The following is a 19,602-nucleotide window of genomic DNA, read 5'->3' as shown; positions in this document are numbered from 1 at the left end:
ATGTGGGCAGTACTACTGGATGCTTTCTAGAATTTTCATTTATTGAGTTATATCTATCTAGTACCATATTGGTTGTACTGGATATCATTATTTTATATAATAGCTTACTTTTGTTAATCATGGTTTTGCTAGTCATTTGAGTAAATAAAAATAAATAAACACTGTTCTGCTAAGTAAGCAGCTGAGAGTTCTCTGCTGTACTACCCAGACTATTCTGACTGTAATAATGTCTTCTCTACTAGAGCAAAAGTTCTCTGATTGCCAGATGAGGATACCCTTTGTTACCTAAATATCTTGATGATTTCTTAAAGCTGTTTCTTTTGGAATTGTCCAATTAAAACAACTAACACAACCTGTTGAAAAAAAATTGTTTCCCACTTCAGTGCAAAGAAAAACCTCATTTAATTTCCAGTAAAGAGAATGAATTCACAGAGGGTTACCTGTGCTTTTGTCATCAGCCTAGACATCTACATTCTGTTGGAAGCTGAGCACTTATAAAGGTGTCGAAATAAAAGCTCCCTTTAATTTTGCCATCAGAAAATCTCTTTTGGGTAGTTGGCTTTATAATCTAAATTAACCAGATTATTTATTTATTTATGTACACCTGGGATTTGCATTTCAGTTTTCCTCATGGTTTAAATGACTGTTCCTTGCTCACACTGCACAATTTATTAGTAGCTCTTCCTTATTAAAGAACTCTTATTAGAACTAAGTCTTGTTAGTGTATATCTACTGGCCTTTACACAGTCACGATCGCATTCACAGTCAAGTCACTAGAGAAAACAGAGGGCCCAAACTCTTTAAGCTCAGACTTCCATCTGTAAAATCCCCTGCATTTATTTAGTGGCACAAAACACTTTAAAGCCTTATCCATGTATATTCATCATCAAGATTCAGAAATTCCTGGACAATTTGTCTATGAAAACTCCAAATATATTCCTTCTTAATATTACAGTCTAATTGTTTAGCATATCATTTATCCTCCCATATGTTAATATCCTTTAATAAATTTTATATTATCCCAGTTAAATAATTGAAAAAAATGTGTGATGTTAGAGAATTTAAAGTAGATTTTTGAAATCATCTAATGTATCGCCAGTTAAGAGTTCAAAGGTTTTATAAAGCTAATGAAAAATATTAGCTTGAAGCTGAACATTTCAAAGACTTAAGATACAGTAGGTATTTAGCATTTCTGAACCTTGAAATGTGGCCTGAACTACTTACCTGTATTTTAACTCATCTATTATCTAAATTTGGAAAAATAAAAGCTTATACTCCATAAAGACCATGGGAGCATAAAATGATTTTCTATGCCAAGTTATTTCTATGTAGAGAATTCAGGAATCATATAGGAGATAAACTGAATAGAGGACAGGGCTGTTTTCCCAGGACTGAAACAGTTTTGCTATGTTTACTGCTCAAATTCGTTAGCTAACTTTTCATATTCAAATACTAGTCGATAATATTTAGATGATTTTTAGATATAAAAACTTTAATTGCCTTGGAAGTGAACAAAATTAGAGTATGAGAACTTCTGACTATGTAAAGTAAAAACAGTTTAATCAATTTGAAGGTTTCTAAACTATGGATTTAGAAACTTTAGCATAATATCCTTTAATGTTAATGTGTAAATATTATTTTGTTGTCTTAACACTGGAGATGGAGCCTAACTGTATTGTGCTTAATGAGAATGGATATAGTTTAATAGAAATGTGATTATGTTCTCCAAAGAATCATCTCATTACTTTAATGTACTAAACACACTGCGAATACAAAAGAGTACTTTAAAATCAAAATTAAATAAGCTAACTATGACTGTAGAATATTTCTTACATAATACACCAGCCAATCCAAGCCATAAGCAAATATATTTCATCCTTACTGCCATGGCCTTGCGTTTGACAATGTTCTACACAATCCTCTGTTGTAAAAATTAATTGGAGGACGATGATTTAACAATGTCTTCTCTTTCTTTTTATTATTTTCATTTCTGTCCTCTCATTTTCTCCTCTATATTCAACTTAGAATTGTAGACATTCATTGTTCCTGAGTGAGTTATTATGAATTGATTATCTTTTAGAGATCAATAGAACATTTTGAAAATTTTTTCTCTACTAAATTACACTTTTCCTTAGGTTTCCAGGAGAAGAGATTTGTGTTTTATTGCAATAAAAGTGACAGCATTTCAACAAATACTGCTTCTCATCTATTTTTGGTATTTCAATAAACTATTCAGTTAAGAAGTACCTACCCCTCTTCTATTTCTTCCTCACTGCAGGAATTTGTTTTTGCTAAGTCCTACGTTTATCAACTTTGGTCACTGTTTTTCATATTAATACATACAGAATTATACAAACATGACTTGGACATAGCCTAGAAATTGAAATAGTCAAGTCACTAGAGACAAAAGGAAGCCCAAACTCATAATTTTTAAACCGTATTTTAGAGGTTGTCTTTAGAAAGTACTCATTATTATGCAGAGACTACCTTTATTACTAAGTGTGGATAGAAAATTATAACTTCCTTTTGAATAAGATCATTATCAAGTTTGCAGTTATTCTTAGTGCTAATTTTAATCTCCAGAATGAAAGTTTTCTTTTATTCTGAAATCATACTAAGGTTTGTCTAATCTTAAAATTTTCACATAATATTAAACTAAATTTGACACAATTTTTACAAACCCCACAACATTATAGATTTTAAGATTTCAAAGAATATTGAGAGGACATCATGCATCTCCTTTCTTAGAAACATTTATTTTAGATTGTAAATGCATGCAAGCATACCCTCCTCCAACCCCTTCCCACCAACACATGCACACGCACACTCCTAACCAACTTAAGGGCAAGCCAGGAAATGAACTCAAGGCTTCAGACTGTATGTCCTATTTATACGACTATGCTCTGGACCGTTATTGTAATTCTGGGCCCCATTCCATTCTCTTAGCCCCTGAAGAGGATTGGAGAATAGGAAAAGGCTGATTGCCATAGAAGAACATTTTCTTTTTAATTTTAACCTCCAAGTTGACCTTCTCATTTGAGTCTCCTCCATTACTGAGTCCTTTATCACAGTCACTGAGGAAATGTGAAATGCTAGATGTGCTTTTCTAAAACACAATGTACTGAAACACACCTAGGGACTTGAAATGTAGAGACTTGATAATGAGAGATGAATAAATTCTTTCCTTTTAAGGAAATTCAGTTGGGATTGAAAGTTAAGACTGATCTATGATAACATTCAAATCATACTGGGTTCCTAACACAGTGACAAACTATAAAAAGAAAATCACTAAAATGTGAAATTCAGAATATCAAGTTGTTTCACAGATTTTGAAATCTATCAGTTTGTCAGACTAGTTTTTGAACAAAAAAGCAAAGATTAAAAAACATAAATGTCTGTAAAATTGCATTAAGATTATTTAGTGTTTTTGCTTGTATTTTAGGGACAATTTTGAACAATGAACGATAAGGTGTAAGGTGCTTTACCAAGTGAATTTTGTTCTACTCCATTTTAATTATTCACTTCTTCAGATGTGGGAATTTTTTCTTTTTTAAATCGTGCTTTCCTGGTAAAATACAAAATAGATGACAATATTTATTTCAATTAGGAAAAATTAATAATGCTTTAATATCAAGAAATTTCCTGCCAAAAATGAATAATCCTATTCTTTACCACATACAGGATAATCTAGATTACTCTGAAAAGTTCTTATGGAAAAAAAGAAACAATGATATTTTATTAGCATACGGTTCATGCACCAAATATAACCTTTCATACATTTAAGACTGGAGAGATTAGGTTAAAAGTCAGGAGTATTGTCATGTTTGCCAGTAAAGGAATAATAACAACTTTCAGTAGTTATCTGACATGCCCTCCTCAGCAAGCAGCTGGTTCTGAGCTCTGTCCTAAGCTTGTGACCCAATATCAAGCCAATGTATATTGTAAAATTAAAAAAACTGACAAATAAATATAGGTGGTCTTCCCTCCCTTAAAAGCAGCCATAACCAAATAGAAAGTTTTAATCTTATTAGTTGATCCATGTACTCAGTTATCAATGGACTAAAAAAAAATTGCACCATAACAGGTTGAATTGCAATTTTATGTTATCTTTGCAAAACAAGTGTATGGATTTTTCAAAAGTATATGAATGTATCAACTGTGCTGGCCATGCAGTGGAAGATAGATGGTGATAACTTTTTCTAGAAGGATCTTTTGGTGAGCTAAACAGACTTTATATGTCATAGTGATAAAGAACTTGAGCATTTATGGTCAATCAGACCATAAAATAAACAGCCCACTCTACAACTCACTGGCTGTGTGACTACAGCAATGGTAGTACGTATTTCAATGAATCATTGTGAGCATTAAATGAGATGACTTTTTAAATTTTTTTCTTTTGTATAGAACTTAATCCCTAGTGAGGGCTCAATACATATACTGTTAATGAAAGATGGCAACACATTTTTGATGCTCATCCCATTGAGAAATGGGGTGTAGTTCCCTCCCCTTAAATCTGAGCTAGCATGCCTGTGACTTTTTCTGACCAACAGATTATGGCAGAAATGATACTATGCTAGTTTCATGCTAGATCTTTCAGGAAATAAGTAGCTTTTTCTTAATATCTTAGAGCCCTGAACTACCAAAACAGAAGTCCAAGAACCTTCTAGGGATAGAGATCACATGGGGGAACACCGAAGGGCCAGATATGTAAGTGAAGAGGCCATACTGCCGATATCCGAGTAAGAAATGTCCAACTGAGCCGCATTAACCCACAAAATCATGAGAAACAATTTTTGTATAAACCATTATATTTATTGGAGTGGACATTGTGACACAGTAATAGATAATCAGGACATTGTATCATTATTGGAAGAATAATGAGATAATTGAGTCAAATATCATTCACTCATGTATGTACACACACACATGAACACACACAACACACAAATATAAAACACATATGTACTTCCAGGAATTTAGCAGTGAATAAAATAACAGCCCTCATAAAAGTTGCAGTATAATTACATTAGAAAAACACTAGAAGTCTCTAGTGTTGAGTGTTCTGTGGTAGAAAGACCAGTTTTGATCATAAGTTAGAGTTTATTCTTGTACAAAGACTCGGGATAGAATGTCAAAGGTTAAAGTAAAATTCAAGGATCAGACATAAATCCATGAATGCTAAAAGTGATTCAGCTATAGAATAACAACAGAATAAAGAAAAAGTAATAAAAAATGAAAGCGAAATGAACCTTATATTGCTAGCCTATGGAAAAGATACTTCACCTTAATGTTTTCAGTAATATTTACAAAAAAATACTACTTATTTCAGTATGTATATTCAGTACTCTTTAAGTGACATAAAAACACAATTTTTGTAGTTGGAGTCAAAGTTCCTCTCAGTGAAGGAAGAACTGAATGTGCTCTGCTAAGTTAATAGAGGGTGGAAGATAAGCTCCTGAAGGACCAGATTGGAAAAATACAGGAAAGATATCTGAACAGTAGGAAATGAACATAAATTCAGTGATGGGAAAAACAAAGGAGAATACTGAAGACGGATGAATAGGAAAAAGAGGGTGAGCAATGGGGTTAGAGGCAGAATCTTGAGGAGAAGGATGTCCAATAAGAAACGTCAACTCTGGATAGTCAAAAGGAAGTGTAGGAACAGTATGTATTAGGGTTCTCTAGAGAAACAGAACTAATGGGTTTTAAAGAGAGATATATTTTCAGGAGGAAGTTTATTATGAGTAGTTGGCTTACACAATTATGGAGGCTAAGTCCCATGATTTGCCCTCTGCAAGCTAGAGATCCAGGAAAGTCAGTGGTATAATTCAATCTGAGTCTGAAAGGTCTGAGAATCAACAGAACTGATGATGTAAATATCCGAGTTAAGGAGATGTTGAGATGTTCTATCCATCTTTGGTTCTATCCAGATACTCAGTGGATTGGATGAAACCCACTTTGGGAAGAGCTATCTACTGAGTTCAGTGATTCAAATAAGAATGTCATCCAGAAACACTGTCATAGACACACCTGGAAACAGTGTTTAACTGGATACCTGCCCATCCATTTCTTTATCCAATCAAGTTGACATGCAAAATTGACTCACATAGTGGTATCTTTTTATTCAATTTTAAGTCTTTTAATCTCTGTATTATGCTTATCTCTGTGGCTTATATAGTTTTTTTTTTTTTTTGAAATTAGGAAAACAATTTGTTTGGGTATATGGAGCAGCACAGAGTAGAAAGAAAGAATGGCAGCAGATGGTAAGATGCAAGGGAAGTTGGGGCCTAAACTAGGATCTAGACATAACCATGAGTGTAAGCTTTTTGGAAATTGCTGAAATTTTCGAGAGGACATTGGATTTCATGTAAAACATAAGATAGAAAATTGAGATAATTTTACCTAAATATCCAAAGATGGAATGTCATTAGCTGATATACGTGGTACACTATATACAAGGGCACATATGCTACAGAGAATGGGCCATACAAAAAATAATCCTTGAGAGAAAAGCTTGGAGGGGTGGTTGGAGGTGGTGGGAAGAAACTAATATATACTGATCACCAATTATACTGTAAACGTGATGCTATATCTTGGCATAATTTTATCACTTGGATTTAGCAAAGATTTTCTGTTAGCTATTATAGTCTCCATGTGACTGTCACATAAGAGAGCTGAAAAGAGACTGGTAACATAGCTAGTAAGGGATAAAAATCAAATTATTTGCTTTCAAAGTCATCACTCTCTTTACTATTCCTCACTCTGTTCCTGAATCTACTAAGAATGTGACTGCAAGTCCAAGATGCTGCCAAATGCAGACTTTCACCTAGTTCTAGGAAAATTTTATTGGATGTACTCTTTTATTAGAGGTAATATCAGACAACAACCAGTGATATTATTGGTATTTTTTAAATAACCATTTTTGTGGTGATTCTAAACAAATGGGACAAACTACTGTCTGGCTGGATGTCCTTCCTTCTTCTTCTTGAATTCTTTTTAATGACCTCCTGGGAAGCTTTACTGAGACTGCCTTGAGGAAAATAACACAGTGGATATAATTTATCATGAGTCTTATTTTTTCTTCAAAATCTTCACATTCTTGCAGGAGTATTCTTTCTTCTCTTTTCTCTCTTTTTTTTTTTTTTTTTAACACATCAGGTGTCAGTGCCCTCAACATTACATTTTATCAAAGTCTTCCCTAAGGTGGACAGATTCAGGTCTGACCCTGGAATTTCAGGCATTATAAGTTCTCTGGTATATTGTAGATAATCAGGGATTTAATGTACCTTTTCATTGTACATTAAATCCAATTAAGAATGGCCAAAAGAACTAGGTGGAAGTTAAAATGTGAGAAAAGTAAAGTATAATAGAAAAAGATTATTCATAAGAAAGCATATGCAACAAAAATATTAAAATAGAGGTTAGTCCTTTTGCTCTTCATATTGTATTCATTTTTACTGTAAATTCTCAAAGTATTCTCAGACAGGCTTCAACACTATAAAAATAAGCAATAGACAACATTATAGGAAATGGAGTGTGTGTTTCTCTGAGCATCTGGCTCAGGCATCTGTTGGAGACGGGACACCAGCTTATTGTTATTTTCCTATGTGGAAGGTCTAATTAAGTAGCAGACAACCCTAGAAGCCCTAGAGTATAGTTTAAATCAGTATCCAAAGGTTTATATGTGCTCACAGGCCTCTTATATCAGTAATACTGAAGTGTGAATCTCAGCAAAACTAGTTTCGAATTTCATGCCTAGAATATGCAGAAGTTGAAATAACTTTTGTGGGGCACATGATAGAGCATGACTAAGCTAGAAGAAACTTCAGTAAGTTGGCTTCCCAGCTAAGGCTTCTATTTAAGTACATTTAAACTAGCTCAGAAAGAGAGCTAACTATACTTTTCTAAATAATCCCCAGTAAATTAGATTTTGTACTAATATCTAACAATCTTTTTTTTTTTTACACAGAAAGATTATAAATTTATTTTCAGCTTTAAAATAGATATGAAGTTGATATATAAATTTAATTATATAAGTATTTTCCTCTATGGAATTACCTTTGAATTAACTTCCAATATATTAAGTAGTAACTGAGCAAGAAGATTTTTATTTTTTTAATTTTTTTATTTTTATTTTTATTTTTATTTATTTATTTTTTTTTACAGTCAAAAACAATTTAGAGTCAGGGAGTTTTTGGCTATCACTAAATTCCCTTTGTATCTTTCATCCATACTCTCTTCTTCCCTTTATCCTTCCTTCTTTCCTCACTTCCTCCCTTTTCTCTATTTAGTCTCATGCACGGATTCTAAATTGTTACTCATAGTCAAATGTACACTTGATTCCGTATACCTAATTGTCCTCTAACAATCCTCCTTCAATTAACTCATCTCTAGTCTAAGAAATTTGTTTTCATGGGTTTTCCTCTCATGTCAGTTTTCCAAATTTCTATTTGCTCTTTTTTTGGGGGACCCCATCTAATTTTCCTCATTTTACCTAGCTATGAGACACAAGACATATTAGACCTAGAAAGTTTCTCTTGGTGTTCACAGAATGAAATAGCCTTTGTGCTCTTTCTTTCTAATCTATTATTCTCTTAGAAATTGGATTGAAGTTTATTTTTATTGAAAATTTATTAAAATATCACTTCATGGGAATTTATTTTCCTTACAAATGAATATTATTTAAAAGAAAATAACACTTGTTAGTTTAAAAATTTTATAAACTGAAGCCAGTATGTTGGAGTGAGAACCACTGCCTGCCCCCCAAAGAAAAGGAAAGCGAACACTAACATTTTATAAATGTCTAGACTTACATTTTTATACAAAAGCATGGACCTAGTGAGGTCGTACAGCACAGGTACGCTATTGTTATTGGAAACATTGATCCTATTAATGGATGTGCTGTTTATTCAACTTTTGTAAAAGACACCCTAAATCCCTTTTTTAAGACCCATTTTTTGGAGTCTGAGGAAGTTGAGGAGCTGGAAGTAATTCCAAAATTACTAGATAGAGACAAGTGTGCAGGAAATAACAGACTAAGAAAGGCAATAAACCCATCTAAATTCTAAAATTCATGGAGACCAAGGACCTTACATTGGTAAATTAATATTGGGGGAACTATGGAGAACTAGTATACTAAGAAAAATTAAAGCAATAACCAAAAGAAAAACAATGCTTTTAATAAAATCAACTTTATAGGACAATCTAATAAAATTTAAAATGAGATGTTCAGCCTATTCAAAGACATAAAGAAATCACATTAAAAAATAGAGAAGTGGCCAGGCAGTGTAGCTTATGCCTGTAATCCCAGCACTTCGGGAGGCGAAGACAGGTGAATCGCTTGAGCTCAGGAGTTCAAGACCAGCCTGGGCAACATGGTGAAACCTCATCTCTAGCAAAAATACAAAAATTAGCTGGGTATGGTGGCATGTGTCTGAGGTCTCAGCTACTCAGGAGGCAGAAGCAGGAGAATTGCTTGAGCGCGGGAGGTGTATGTTGCAATGAGCTGAGATAGCACCACTGTACTCTAGAGTCTGGGTGACAGAGTGAGACTCCATCTCAGTAGCAGCAGCAGCAGCAATAACAATAACAACAACAAATATATACATCTCTCTCTCTATATATAGATATATCTGGAAATTGGCAAAAATGTGATAAGAAAAGGTGGGTATGAGAGAGAACAAAATGAATCTTGGAAATAAAGGTGGGTATGAGAGAGAACAAAATGGATCTTGGAAATAAAACAATATACTTATTAAAATAAAAAATTTGAGAGGCAGGAAAAACTCTAGACTGGACATAAACTAGGAAAAGTAAGCAGAAATGTATTACTAATGATTTCATCTATAACACATCACTGATAGAAAAAAATGCAAAAAATAAATGAATAAATATGAGTCATGGAGTATATATCAAAATATTCTAACAATTCCAGAAATAGAAACTAAAAAAGCAATATTTTAAAAACTGAGAAATTTTAAATATTAAAGAGAGTTAGATTGCAATTTGATATATCTTTTAGAGTTCTGAGTGAGATAAATATTAAAAACAAACACCCAAACAAATGTCATCTAAACACATCATAGTCAAACTATAGACTGTCGAGGTTAAAGAGAACATTTCAAAAGCTGGCAGATGACCAACAAAATAGTGATAATTAAACAACAAACTTCTCTTCACCAAGAACAAGCTAGAATGCAATAAAACAATATTTTCCATGTTTTGCAGAAAAATAACAGTCAATTTAGAAACATATGCCCAGTTAAGTGATTATTCAAGAGTAAACGTAAGTTAAATATACACTGAAACATATAAATAATTTGACATTTTTAATAACCACAGAACATAATTAAAGAACTTTTAAAAATGCATTTTGGTAAAAAGGAAAATGATGATAAGGGAAGATGTAAGATATACAAACTAATAGAGTTTTCCATTTAGTAATTGATAAGATTTGTTGGTAAATTTAATTTACTCTTGACTATAAAGCTAATACCTGTTTTAGCTATAAAAAGATAAAAGTAAAGCTAAGAAAAATAATAAAATAGGATATTGAATGGGCGCCATAAGGTTGCTAACATCTTTATGTTGAAGGAGGAGCCAGCATGGATAACTTTAGACTTTAAAAAATAAGTATGCACATTAAAATGCAGAGATATGCATTAAAATATTAGGAATAAACGATATTTTCCAAAACATCTGTGAAATTAGAAAATGCCATTTTGCTCTCAAAAGGCAGAAAATGGGAAAATAATCAGAAGAAGATGATAGACATAAAAATGAGATGGTAAAACACAAAACTAGTAATAATCAAAACTGATGATAATGAATTAATACTCTATCCAAATCCTTCAGATGCTTAAGTGCAGCACAAATTTCTGCTGCCTGTATCCAGATACTGTTTTGGATTTACTATTTTGACAAACTGTAGTATTAGAGGCTTCCATTTGTGTTTTACCTATGATAGCTCTTCCTCCATGGGCCAAGAACTCAGTGTGAAAGTTGCACTATCTACCAAGCATATCAGTTTCAATTATACAATCAGGAACTGGGGAAATGCTTACTGTGTGGATCCACAGACTCAGGACACCCATATGAAGTCAGAAGTTGTCCAGGATTTTGTTTTTTAAAAGGCTTTTCATGTACTCCCCCCACCCCCACTGTAGCAGCAGGACCAAGATGACACTTTGCTTCTCTAGTTGTTAATATCAATTCAGATCCTATTTCTAACATTCCTTGAAATATATAGGTGTTTTCTTTTTTCTGGTATACAATTACCTGAATAAAAGGCCATAAGTACTATTGGGGAAGGACTGAGGAAACGCTATCATGTTTACCTGCTATGGTTTTGCAGGATCCTTCTATTTTGAAGGAAGCGAAGCGTTCCAGGTATGAAAAGATTTCAGTGAAGCAAAGGATTCCAGGTTTACAAAATGATGTAGGGCTGTGAACTGGACAATGTCTCAAGACTTCTTATTGGCATGACCAACTTTCTCTCTCACAGTTGTTCATTCTTGTACAAGCTTAATAGTACTCTTATTGAATGCTAAGTGTCTTATGACCTCCATACTACTCTCAGCAAGCCAAGTTCTGTAATGGACTCTCTTACCTTCAGCTCTAGTCTACAGAGAAGAATAACCAGTTAACTCTTTTATGCCTCTTACCCAGCATCATTCTGTGTGGCTCTGTGTTTTCCTACAGAACAAAGTCATCTGGTGAATGTTCTGAACATTTATAGCATATTTATTCAAGAGTGCCCAATATCTGAGCCTTTAAATTTTCTCTTTCACCATCTGTCATGACAATTAAACTTCACTTAACATAAGCCTTCTCTTCACTTTTTCCATGTTATGAGGAATCATCTCCTAAGGTCTTTGCTTGTTAAAAATCCTATATCCAGCAGAGTGCTTCCACATCTCTAGCTCTTCCATATTCACTTTTTTTTTGTCATGGACTCCTTGAAAAAACACTCTTAGAATCTATTCTCATGCATATTCTCCAAGCTCTTGTAGGTACAATAGGTCTTGCAGGTTTTTTTTTATATGTATATAGGACCTTTCCTCCCTTATTAGCCTCAGTATGTCCCCAACAAGCCTATGCCATAATTTAACCTTAGATATATGCCTAGTAGTCAGAAAGAGAGATGGAAAGATCCTTAGGGGGAAATTTGTTTCCTTGAGGGGAAGAGGCTTCTGCATTGTCTTGCAGCATGGAGAAGTGGTAGCTCTTAAGAGAAGATGCCAGCCACTTCTTTTTTTTTTTTTTTTGTAATTTTTATTTTTTTTAATTTATTTATTTTTATTTTTCATTTTTTTTTATTATACTTTAAGTTTTAGTGCACATGTGCACATTGTGCAGGTTAGTTACATATGTATACATGTGCCATGATGGTGCACTGCACTCACTAACTCCTCATCTAGCATTAGGTATATCTCCCAATGCTATCCCTCCCCCCTCCTCCCACCCCACAGCAGTCCCCAGAGTGTGATGTTCCCCTTCCTGTGTCCATGTGATCTCATTGTTCAATTCCCACCTGTGAGTGAGAATATGCGGTGTTTGGTTTTTTGTTCTTGTGATAGTTTACTGAGAATGATGATTTCCAGTTTTATCCATGTCCCTACAAAGGACATGAACTCATGATTTTTTATGGCTGCATAGTATTCCATGGTGTATATGTGCCACATTTTCTTCATCCAGTCTATCACTGTTGGACATTTGGGTTGGTTCCAAGTCTTTGCTATTGTGAATAGTGCCGCAATAAACATACATGTGCATGTGTCTTTATAGCAGCATGATTTATAGTCCTTTGGGTATATACCCAGTAATGGGATGGCTGGGTCAAATGATATTTCTAGTTCTAGATCCCTGAGGAATCGCCACACTGACTTCCACAATGGTCGAACTAGTTTACAGTCCCACCAACAGTGTAAAAGTGTTCCTATTTCTCCACATCCTCTCCAGCACCTGTTGTTTCCTGACTTTTTAATGATTGCCATTCTAACTGGTGTGAGATGGTATCTCATTGTGGTTTTGATTTGCATTTCTCTGATGGCCAGTGATGATGATCATTTTTTCATGTGTTTTTTGGCTGCATAAATGTCTTCTTGTGATAAGTGTCTGCTCGTATGCTTCGCCCACTTTTTGATGGGGTTGTTTGTTTTTTTCTTGTAAATTTGTTTGAGTTCATTGTAGATTCTGGATATTAGCCCTTTGTCAGATGAGTAGGTTGCGAAAATTTTCTCCCATTCTGTAGGTTGCCTGTTCACTCTGATGTTAGTTTCTTTTGCTGTGCAGAAGCTCTTTAGTTTAATTAGATCCCATTTGTCAATTTTGGCTTTGGTTGCCATTGCTTTTGGTGTTTTAGACATGAAGTCCTCGCCCATGCCTATGTCCTGAATGGTAATGCCTAGGTTTTCTTCTAGGGTTTTTATGCTTTTAGGTCTAACGTTTAAGTCTTTAATCCATCTTGAATTGATTTTTGTATAAGGTGTGAGGAAGGGATCCAGTTTCAGCTTTCTACATATGGCTAGCCAGTTTTCCCAGCACCATTTATTAAATAGGGAATCCTTTCCCCATTGCTTGTTTTTCTCAGGTTTGTCAAAGATCAGATAGTTGTAGATATGCAGCGTTATTTCTGAGGGCTCTGTTCTGTTCCATTGATCTATATTTCTGTTTTGGTACCAGTACCATGCTGTTTTGGTTACTGTAGCCTTGTAGTATAGTTTGAAGTCAGGTAGTGTGATGCCTCCAGCTTTGTTCTTTTGGCTTAGGATTGACTTGGCGACGTGGGCTCTTTTTTGGATGCCAGCCACTTCTACAGGCTTAGAAGTTTCAGAGGAATCTGGAGTGCCTACAGTCATAGGATATTTTTTTTCCAGATGTTTCCCTGCCGTGTGTCAGGCTTCCAAGTTTTCCCAACCAAGACTCTGATGTTTACCTACTTGACTTGCCTGGCTTGACCAATTTGAAACCAGCCCAATTGTTCCATACAACTGATGTTTACAGGTTTTGAGTAAACATAGAACTTGATCCTCCTGGCCTTAAAACTGAAAAACTTAAAATTGTTTTATCTAAGTTCCTTTATCAGGAAACAAACCATCAGGCTCCCTGATAGTATCAAGGAACTGAAACTCACCAGATTACTGCATCCGGACAATGAGACACCAGAACCCTCATGTGGCATGGTTGCCTAACCCAGCACCTGCTGACTGTTACCAACTCTGTTACCCCTCCCTAATTCCTGTTTACTGAAACGTAGCTACATTTCTTCCCTGCTATATAAGCCTGGTTTATATAGCAAGTCAGTCAGCTGGGGAGATGGATTTGAGACTCATCTCTTATACTCTGGCTGCAACATCCAAATAAAAGCTTCTTCCCTGGAAATACTCACTGTCTCAGTGATTGGCTTTCTATGTGGTGAGCAACAGGACCTAGACTAAAACTCTGGTGTTTCAGTAACAATTTAACCTTTTAAATCTCAGCCACTCAAACTATTATGGCCTGGGCTTGGCCTTCTGCCTAGGATGTAATAATTTTTTTACAGTCCTAATATAAGAGATGAGAGCCTTGTATGCTACCAAATAGGCTCTCTGGCTGTCATACTTGGTTTTAAAATGCTTTAAAACTGCCTTCAGTGTTTCATTTTATCTTTCTCAATAATATCAATGAAGTTTAGAATAAGCCAATCAATCCTACTGCATCTGTAATTATTTCCTCTGTAAGTTTCAAATGCCTGATAATGTTGTACCCAGGTAATGCATTCCCTTGGCCAGTGTAATAGCTCAATTCAACACCAGAAAAAGCTCTCACAATCAGAGTGCCAGGAGCTATTTGTGCTCCACAAGTGATAGAGGGTGACGGCATGGGGACGACTTAATCAGGCAGTGAGTAATCCAACTTTAAAATACCAAATTACTGTTTACTCTTTTGGACCATCCCTAGGTCTTGACATCAAAGAGCTTACAAATTTGAAAAAGGTATTGTCTTGAAAACAGTATTTTGTAGGAATCAATTATTTTACAAAAACATTTTTGCCCCTGATGATTGTCCTTTCCTGGCCACTAAAATAGGTGATTAGCCTGGAAATTCTGAAGTTAGAGATAATGGAATCTGCATGGCAGCCAAGGCTAAGTCTTTTTTTTTAAATCATTATACTTTAAGTTTTAGGGTGCATGTGCACAACATGCAGTTTTGTTACATATGTATACATGTGCCATGTTGATGTGCTGCACACAATAACTCTTCATTTAACATGAGTCTTTCAGAGTATCTCTCCCCTGCTGATGTTCTCAAGGGAAAAACATACTTTAAAGAAGAGTTTTATTCTTCTATTTGTTTCTTCACTCTGTTTGCCTCAAAGATGATCAGCAATGCAATCATTTTACGGTTTAAAATGTAGACATCATTGAGAAAACTCTGAAGATTGCTGGTAGAGACATTCTATGTCCTAATTGAAATTTAAAAAAAAAAGCATTTTGAAAGTGTATTAGATGTTTTGGCTTCGTCACAACTTTAAAACACCAGGTGATCTTTGCTACCTTTTACAGAAGGCCTTTAAAAACAGGTTTCAGGATTTTATTTTCTTCATCTTGCATGTGGGTAATTGAATTGCCGCTTGCTAACTGAGACATCACTAGTTGGTTTCATATGTTCTGTTTTAACATTTTAAAGGAATATTGGGTTTCTTTGGCCACTGAAGAATGGGATATTAAAGGTAGAAAATTTCCAGAAAGTATGTTTGTAGACTGACAAATTATTACAGCTTCTGTGGTTAGAATTAAGCCTATGAAAATCTTTAATCTCTAAATAACTTTTTTTCTATTACTTCTCTGAAGTCTTGATGAGGTGGTTGAGAACATTGTTTCTTTAATGGTAATATAGCAATAATAATAATTTATTGAACACATACCATGCCCTAAGCATTATTTAGCATATTATATGCATTATCACATTTCATCTGCTTTTACACTAGAAGAAACTAAAGCTTAGACAGTTTGTGTACTGGACCCATGATGATTCAGGTGAGGAGGGGTGGTGCTGGGTAGTAAGCCCAGGTCAGTGTGGTTGTAAATCAGTGCTGTTAACCAGTATGCTAAAATAGTCCGCATAACACTACTGCCTTTTTAAATTATCAGCTTCTAGCACAGATCTGGCACTGAGAGAATGCTCAATAATGTTTGAAAAAAATGTTCATTGAATTAAGTGAAATTGTAGTTCTGAGGAATGGTTATTAAACATAATCATATGAAAATAATTACTTGGCCACACTGGGCATATTTTAAAGAGCTCTTCCTCCATTTACCTCTAAACTTGTTTCTTTAAGTTTTTGTTTTCCTAATATTAATTGAGATATATTTAACATATAATCAGCTGAACAAATTACATAGCATCATTTGATAAGTTTTGATATATATGTACTCCCATGAAACTATGACTACAATCAAGAAGTGAACAGCTCCATCACCAGGAAAGTTTACTAGGACCATTTTCTAATCCCTCCTTCCTACTCCCTTCCTATTCCCAGACAGCCACTAATCTGCTGTCACTTTTGATTAGTTTTTATATCTAGAACTTTTATAAATTGTGTAATATAACATGTATCTTTTTTCTGGATGCTGTTACTTGGCATAATAATTTGGAGCTAGATCCATGTTGCTGCATATATAAATAGTTTACTTATTTGTATTGCTGATAGTGAATTGTATTATTCACTATTAATGAATATGAATATGCCACAATTGCTTTATCAGATTTATCTGTTAATGAACAGATGATTGTTTCTAGTGTTGGCTATTACAAATTAAGCTGCTGTGCACATAAGTGTACATGTATTTGCATGGATATTTGCTTTATTTTTCTCTCAGGTATATCCCTAGAAGTAGGATATCTGGACCATATGATACATGCATAATTAGCTTTTAAAGAAACTGCCAGATTGTTTCTCAAGGAAATTGCACTATTTAAATTCCCAACAAGTGTATTGAGAGTTACAGTTTCTCTATATTCTCAACACTTCATAGGGTCAGGCTTTTAATTTTAGACATTTCTAATATATTCTAATACAATTCTAATAATTGTAATATTATTTTAATGTGGTTTTAATTAGTATTTCCTAAGAAATTATGCGGGGCATCTTTGGAGGTGTGTATTTGCCACACAATCACTTTCTTTTTTAGTTAAGCTCATGCTCAAATTTTTACCCCCCAAAATTGAGTTTATTTTTTGTTGTTGTTATTAGGCTTAGAGATTTCTTTATATATTTTGCATACAACTCCTTAATCATATATAAGCTTCTCAGACATTTTTCCCAGTTTGTGGCTTGTCCTTTTATTCTTCTAACAGTATCTTTCAGAATGTATAAGTTTCTTATTTTGATGAAATTCTATTCATCATTACAGGTATTAGATCTATTCTATGTATTGATGTAACTTTTGACCCCCTGGTTCCAGGAGTAATATACAAGAATAGAGAACAAGTCTAAGATTTTTTAAACCATTACAATTACAGGAAATGTTACTGGCTTATGTCTTCTACTATGCTATGGATATTAGGTAAGATCTCAGTCTAGGCAGTAGCCAGCCAGAAAAAAAAAAATTCAGAAATATTTTTAAAGCTAAGAAGTTTCTAAAAATTGCTCAGTATTATCCCAGTTCTATTACCCTTCCATCACTCTAGGCAAGTGGTGCAGTCATGATACAGTATGTTTAGTACTTAGAATCGTCAGTCTAGTGCTTTGCAGGAAAATAATGTCTATCCTCTACATAGCAGTGTGCTGGATCCTATCAGGAAAGTTCTTGAGGTATTAGGAATATCAGGTAGCTTTTATAAACAAAGGTACCAAGAGAAAACCACTATTCAAATGAAGTAAATAAAGCAAAGCAAAATAAAACAAATTTATGTTTATTTACGGGCTTCATGTCCCGACATTCTTAATGAAATTTGGGAGTGAACCAGATATTCACGTTTCTGTCAGCATATATATGTGATTTTATTCAACAAAAATCCTCCGAGAGATTATATCATATGTAAATAGAGTTACATTCAGGAAATTGATTCTCCTTAGTTTGTGAGATGGTATACAATCTTTTATTGCATTTTTTTTTTTATTTAATACACCTATATATATTTAAACAACAATTGGGCCATACAGTTTTTTTCACTTTTTTTCCTTTTTGTTGGTATGTAATCGTTGTACATGTTTTAGCATTTTAATTACATCTTAATCACAGAAAGCTAATGCTTTATAAAATTTCCTCTGTGCCAGGTCATGTTTGAGATATTTTAGGTATATCAACTTAATAAATGTTAAAAACAATTTTATGATGTAACCATTATTATTATTCATATTTAAATTGAGGAAATAAAGGCAAAGAGAGGCCAATGTATTTCTCAATTAACTAGGAGAGTCATGATTCAAATTTCAGGCAAGGTGACTTGATTTTGCCCTGCTAATGAGCATTCACTTCTGCTAACTAGAAGTGGTGTGTGATGATAACCAGCCCAAGTGAATTATAGACACTTTGAACAGTGACTAATGTAGTGGGTGCTTCACTCCAAGGACATTAATACCTATTTAAACACTCATCAACTAAATATTTAGCTTTAGAATTCTTGAGGATGACATCCTTCATGCAATAACATAGGTGAGGCTGGGGTAAGAAATCCACACAAATGTTTTAATAGTCTACAAAGTCCTGGCCCTACTCTGATTCTTGTTTTTTTCTCATTCAGCCTTTCTGTTTTTCTATAGGTTCTTCTACTACTTCCCCAATTGATTGGTGGGAAATATTTTCAATCAATATAAAAATTGAGGTTTTAAAAATATACTATTAAGTTAATGCCTAAGTTAGATGCAGTAGTGCTTGGAATACACACACACACACACACACATATATTTGTTATTGAAGAAATGAATATCTTTAAACAGGTTCTATAAAAAATTGTATTTGACTCTGCTAGAAATCAGAAACATTAGCATAACAATCAGATACTTTAAAATATTCAGAGAAACATGAGAAATTTAACCAACATTTTTAAAATAAAAAATATAGTAACCAGCTAATGAAATGAATAATCTCTGTCATGTAAACGAATTATGTGGGCACTCATAAAGAATGTTATATTACTTGAAAAAAAAGGATAAGCTTTACTGATTTCAAGTATTTCACTTTAAAGGTTTTCTTTAAACTTTATATAAAAAAACCTGATCAAATTAATTTTCTTACCCTGATAACTTTATGTACCCAAGAGTAATTGCAAAGAATAGTTAACACTTGGGAAAATTATACCCCTTTAAATCCAGCAACAATTTAGAAGAATCATCTGCAGTGTCTAAGAAGGGTGGCCACACACGGAAGACCTACAGGATCGTCTGGCAACCGCATTGACAGCTTCATTAAACATTTCATTCCACATCACTGACGTGCAACTGATTTCCTCTGAGGTTGCGGAAAACCATTAGACTTTCATCAAAAGGAACTTGATCTCCTGCCCAGCTCTCCACATGCTACTTATACCCTGTACGCTGCCGCTTCCATGGGAATTAGCATCAACTTGAAGAAGCATCTCATCAGACCAAGTTACTAATTTATGGCCAGAGAAGGA

The 19,602-nt window shown here is 34.1% G+C and overlaps 1 long non-coding RNA gene across 1 annotated transcript in view; it reads left to right on the top strand.

The window, feature by feature from the left end:
• Positions 1 to 19,602, top strand: part of LOC134810549 (uncharacterized) — a 781,635-nt gene that overhangs the window by 14,008 nt on the left and 748,025 nt on the right. The window lies entirely within an intron of this gene.

Source organism: Pan troglodytes, chromosome 6, assembly GCF_028858775.2.
Source record: "Pan troglodytes isolate AG18354 chromosome 6, NHGRI_mPanTro3-v2.0_pri, whole genome shotgun sequence".
Lineage (NCBI taxonomy): Eukaryota > Metazoa > Chordata > Mammalia > Primates > Hominidae > Pan > Pan troglodytes.
The sequence above is the reverse complement of the archived record's forward strand: the minus strand, read 5'-3'. Positions and strand labels throughout refer to the sequence as shown.